Here is a 6,189-nt window from a genome sequence, read left to right as displayed (position 1 = left end):
ATTTTGCTTCTATAACGAGAAGAAAACATTCAAAATACACATTTTGGTCCACATTTTACTCCAGTTTTTTCTAAATTTCCTCTCAATTCACCAAAACTTAGCATCAGATAATGGCTCATTAGCACAACACTATAAGAAACTTATTTGTATATTAATTACCAGTGGTTTACTCAAGTACTGTACTTAAGTACAATTAGTACAAAAAAGTGCTTATACTTTACTTGAGTATTTCCATTTTATGTAACTTTATACTTCTACTTCATTACATTTTGAGGCAAATATTGTACTTTTTACTCCACTACATTTAGCTGACAGCTTTAGTTACTTTTCATGTCAGTATTTAACATAAAAATGTTTTTGTTTTTTAATCAAACCACATAAAAGTATATTAAGTAGTTAAAATTAGGCAGTAAATTAAAAACTTACATAAATGCATAAAAAATAAAAATACAATAATATATTTGAACAAACTGAGTGGATCCATTCTGCATAGCGAATACTTTTACTTTTGATACTTTAAGTACATTTTGATGCTGATACTTTTGTACTTTTACTTCAGTAAGTTTTGATTGCAGGACTTTTACTTGTAGTGGAGTAATTCTGCAGCCTTGTATTAGTACTTTTACTTAAGTAGAGGATCTGAATTCTTCTTCCGCCACTGTTAATTGCAAATAAATAACTTTTTTTTTTTTTTTAATTGTCACTTACATACACCAAACTTTATAGTTACATTTCTATCAATAATCTGAAGGTTTATACAGAGGCATTTGGACATGTATCATTTGTAACCAAATTTATATCACATTTTATTCCTAAAAATATGTCAAAATTGTTTTGTTATTTGCTTGTTTGTTTATTTAACAGCTGTTGACAGTATTTTCTGGTTAATAGAGTGATAAAAACAGATCAGTAAAAACCTTTGACCCTAATATGTCAACATATAAGGAATGTATGCAAATGAGCACATAATTAACTGGATTGTGCTCCAATTACATATTTGAAGAGACAATTTCAGAAAACTTGTAATGGAAAAATTAGTTGTCTAAATGTATTTGTGTATGTCATGGGTAATTCTATTTATTTCCTGGTCCCAGCAGGCACATGTTGTTCTGTTGTGGTTTATATCCAGACTATCGAGCTAATGATGTAGGATTACTCTTGCTCTTTTTTTATAAGTGGTCTTTCTTTTCTCTTCTCTCTGCTCTCTCTCCCACTTGGTATCCAAGCCTCACTGACATTCAGTGTTTTGCCCTGCGGCTTCATTATATAGGTCCTCAACCCTGATGGCAAATCCATGCTGCATGCCTCCCTAATCTCCCAACAAAAGACAGACAAAAATGCTCCAGGGATCATTCTATAGGCCCTGCTAACTTGATGCCAAGGGATAAAATATATAGGATGACTATCCTGGGCAAGACTGTTGGCCGTTCCATTTTCATCCATTTCGGTCACCCATCATCAGACGGCACTCAAATTCTGGCACCTGAGGATAACCTTGTATTATCCGGCAATGAAAGAATATTATCACAGTGTTCTAGCTGGCTTATTTCCTTTACATCCTTTTCCATAAAACACAATACATGTACAGATCACTGCAGATGCTGACCAAATACGAGCATTAAGGCAGTAGTGATATGTAACTAAGTACATTAACTCAAGTACTGTACTTAAGTACAATTTTGAGGTACTTGTACTTTACTTGAGTATTTCCATTAAATGTAACTTCATACTTCTACTCCACTATATTTAGAGGTAAATATTGTACTTTTTACTCCACTATATTTAGCTGACAGCTTTAATTACTTTACAGGTTGAGATTTAACATAAAAACATGATCAATTTATAGTGAATAGACATTTTATTTAATTAACCACTTATTATTCGGGGCCTTTTTTTTTTTTTAGAATTGGTGTTCGTGGGCAGTGGATGTTTAGGGGGAGATAGCAGGTCAACAATAAATGTCACATAGAAGTGGTGAACATCATCTGAAAGCTGTGAACCTGAAGATTAATTTGAGATGTAGCTCAGCCCTGCGTCAAGTTGTTGTGGAGAAAAATATCTAAAATGACTTAATGAATGAATTATTTATTTATTGAAACCTATTATGGTGTATAAAGGGTCAAAACATTAGTGGACGCTTTCTTAAATCCAGTCCATATTCAACTGTGTCCCATAAGTTGTTGCAGCAATTTTTGGGTTGATATCATTTGCTACACATATTTGGTGCTGAATTATGTAATTTTATTCATGTCGAGAATGGATAAAAATGGTCTAAAAACCCTCCAGAATATAACATCAATATATCAAGACCTTTGGAACAACATAGTAGAATCCATGCTGTGATTTGGGTTAAAAAACTTTGGTCATTTTGGAGAATTCTGTATTTTCAGCGATTGGATGACAAGCACTTCTGTTCTACAAACTGCTAAGAAACCCTTATTGTCAATATACCCGATTTCCTGACATGCTTGGAGTCTTTAGATTCCTTAGATCTCATGGTTTCATATTGATGCTAATACTTTTGTACTTTTACTTCAGTAAGTTTTGAATGCAGGACTTTTACTTGTAGTGGAGTAATTCCACAGTATGGTATTAGTACTTTTACTTAAGTAAGAGATCTGAATACTTCTTCCACCACTGCATTCAGGCACATTACTAAATCGTAATTGATGTATTCTGGTTATGTTTTCTGCCCTGGTTGCTGCTCTCTGTTTGCTCCTTCCCTCAAAGGAGCCAATTAGCTCAGATCCTGTGTATGAATTCCTCTACAGCCAGATTAATGACTCTACAGCCCCTTTGGGTGTCAGTGCATGCATGGGCTAGATGTGGTCTTTGTATGTGTTTGTGAGCATGAAACAATTGTGCATCAGAGTGTGTGATTATACACTGGTGTGTTGTATAATGAACCCCTCACCTGTCCCCAGCCATCTCAGTAATTACAGCGCCAGGCTGAGCTGCTGGCCAGTGGGAACCCTTCGTCGTCTTAACAGCACGCTCAGTTTAGTCGACAAAACAACAGCTGTTCAGACCACGGCTGCCCTCTCCAACAGCATAACAACACCAGCACCAGCACCATATTGATTTTCAAAACAGTCTAATAAATAATACGAGTGTTGGATAATATGCAGAGACATCAATCACGTACATTTGCAGGGGAATTAATCAGAACCAGTACCAGCAAGGAATAAAAGGGGGAGTAGCGACCATGACGTCACCCATTGGTTTGCAGACAGTTTTGAAGCCGCCAGTTTGGCATTTTAACTGTTGCCATCAGAGGTGGAAAATAACTGAGTACATTTACTCAAGTACTGTACTTAAGTACAATTTTGAGGTACTTGTATTTTAATTGAGTATTTCCATTTTATTTCAGTATTTCCATTTTATGTAACTTTACTTTACTTTGCGACCTATTTAAAGGCAAATATTGTACTTTTTCCTCCACTACATTTAGCTGCCAGCTTCAGTTACTTTTTAGGCCGAGATTTAACATAAAAAATAAATTTAAAGTGATTCAACTTGTTTTTTTTAATTTTTTTTTTTTATTAAACCTCATAATAGTATATTAAGTAGTTAAAATGAGCCCTATCTTGATAAAAAATGAAATGCTGCTTACATAAATGCATCAATAATAATAATCCAATAATATATTTGGAATATATAAAACAATCTGAGTGGGTCCATTCTGCATAACAAGTACTTTTACAGTACTTTAAAGTACTTTTGATACTTTAAGTACATTTTGATGCTGATACTTTTGTACTTTTACTTCAGTAAGTTTTGAATGCAGGACTTTTACTTGTAGTGGAGTAATTTCACAGTGTGATATTAGTACTTTTACTTAAGTAAAGAATCTGAATACTTCTTCCACCACTGGTTGCCATCTTTTTTTTTTGGAGCAAGAAGTGACCATATTCAATTCTATACAATCTGACTTCTTTTTCCAGCCAGTGGAGTCGCCCCTTGCTGGTCATTAGAAAGAATGCAGGTTTAAGGCACTTTCGCATTGGCATCACTTTTCAAGCCTGGAGGTTGTCCCTTTGCAAAAACTTTAGCCACTTTGTAGCAAAATGCTGGGATACATTCTCTTTCCATTTAATTCTGGTTTCTGTCTTTGTCTACAGCACAACACTTTTGTTGTGATCCAGTCAATCTGATTTCCTGAATATCTTGTTAGTAGTTGAGAAAACAATGGGCCTCATGCAAGAACCTTTCTGTATTCTTATCTTAAACTCTATTTCACTTTGTAATTAATAATTTATACAGAATTTTCAAACTCAAAATAGCTTAGAAAGCAATGAAATATAAAATTTTGGAAAATTACTGACAACAGGTCTGGGCCACTCGTGAATTGTGTTTGTATCTAAGAGAAAATTCAAAATATGACGAAAATGGTGAATAGGCAAGCTCTCCTAAATCACTTGAAAAAGCCACTTAAGAACATTTTTTTTCATACAAGTAGTTCTATGAGGCTCAATATCTTCCTTATTTTATTCTGAGCAGTTAGAGACCTTCTCATGCAAGCTGGCTTAACAGCTGAGGTTTAGCATTAAAATCCCGTCTTGGATGTAACTAAGTACATTTACTCAAGTAATGTACTTCAGTACAATTTTGACGTATTTGTACTTTACTTGTGTACTTCAATATATGTAACTTTATACTTCTACTTCACAACATTTTAGAGGCAAATATTGTACTTTTACCCCACTGCATTTAGCTGACAGCTTTAGTTTCTAGTTACATTACAGGTCAAGACTTAACATGAAAAGTATACTAATTTATAATGTTCATTGTTCATAAATAGAACCACATAAAAGTATATTAAGTAGTTACAAGAAGCCATACCTTAACAATAGTAAAATGCTGCTAACATCATCAATATCTATGATAATAATCCAATAATATTTTTGGAATATATCAAACAATCTGAGTGTGTCCATTTTGCATAACCAATACTTCTACTTTTGATTATATAAGTACATTTTGATGCTGATATGTTTGTACTTTTACTGAAGTAAGTTTTGAATGTAGGACTTTTACTTGTAGTGGAGTAATTTCACAGTGTTGTATTAGTAATTTTACTTAAGTAAGGAATCTAATTACTTCTTCCACCACTGTTTAAATCTGATCTTGTAAACAACAGTTGAGAAATCAATCTCACCACATAGTCCACTTAGTAGTTGACGAATGATCCATCTGCTAATGAAGTTCACTTGACACGGTCAAAAGCTGGACCTTGTAGTGAGATTTGTTTCTGAATTTAGCTTTAGAAAAAAACAAACTTCTCATCTTATAAGTCTAATTTTAGCAAAAAATGTCCACGTTCCCATTTACGAACATGTCAACAATGAGTGTCAGCGTTCTACAAAGTGGAAACATCACTTCCAGGGTATGAACAGGAGATTAGTAGGACATTTCCCTTGCCAGCGCTCAAGGGCAGCTTCACCTCACACATCAGCCAAGCTCTAAAAAAGCAGTAATGGCGAGAAGTAGAGTGGAATCACTTGTGTACCCTGAGGCATGCCATCACCCTTTGATATTCAGGGCCAGTAGCCAGAGGCCAAACTCCTGTTGCTGGCATCTTTGTATTCTAATTAGTTACAGACTGCATGACCGAGATGGACGGATAAAGAAACCAGATCCTTTTTTAAATAGCGATTCTGATCTCTGAGGACTTTATGCAGGCAGATATCTGTCTGTTTCTGGAGAAAGATGAGTCATAAAAAACAAAGGTGATCAGACAGGTAAAAGTGCGAGACTGATATATCTGATATGCAACATCATTTTAAATGTTTACATTGTATAAAAAGATATACAGACAGCTTGTCAGAAACCTGTTTGTTTCTGGAATGAATAATGTGAATATCAATCAGTGAGTAACTGGCAGCTAAAACGGATTCAAGACACACAGAACTTACTAGTTGAGGCCATTGGCAGCAGATCTTGTGTTCAAACATAATATTACAACTGGCCAAAATATTAACAGGGTTGAGCCTTGTGTTTGGTGTGTGTATCATTTCTCTGTCAGGATGACAGTCAGCTGAGAGGAATTCCTGTCTCTCCTCCAATCAAAGCTGCTGTAGTGGAAAAGATTTAGACTCTTTAAATGAGCAAAGCTGTGGGCTAAATAACTTTTCAGTGCCAGCTCTTTGTACAACAATGTGCAGGCCAAACCACAGGGCATTTTATTGA

This window comes from Centropristis striata, chromosome 4, assembly GCF_030273125.1.
Source record: "Centropristis striata isolate RG_2023a ecotype Rhode Island chromosome 4, C.striata_1.0, whole genome shotgun sequence".
In the NCBI taxonomy this organism is placed as follows: domain Eukaryota; kingdom Metazoa; phylum Chordata; class Actinopteri; order Perciformes; family Serranidae; genus Centropristis; species Centropristis striata.
This window is presented reverse-complemented; position numbering follows the sequence as displayed.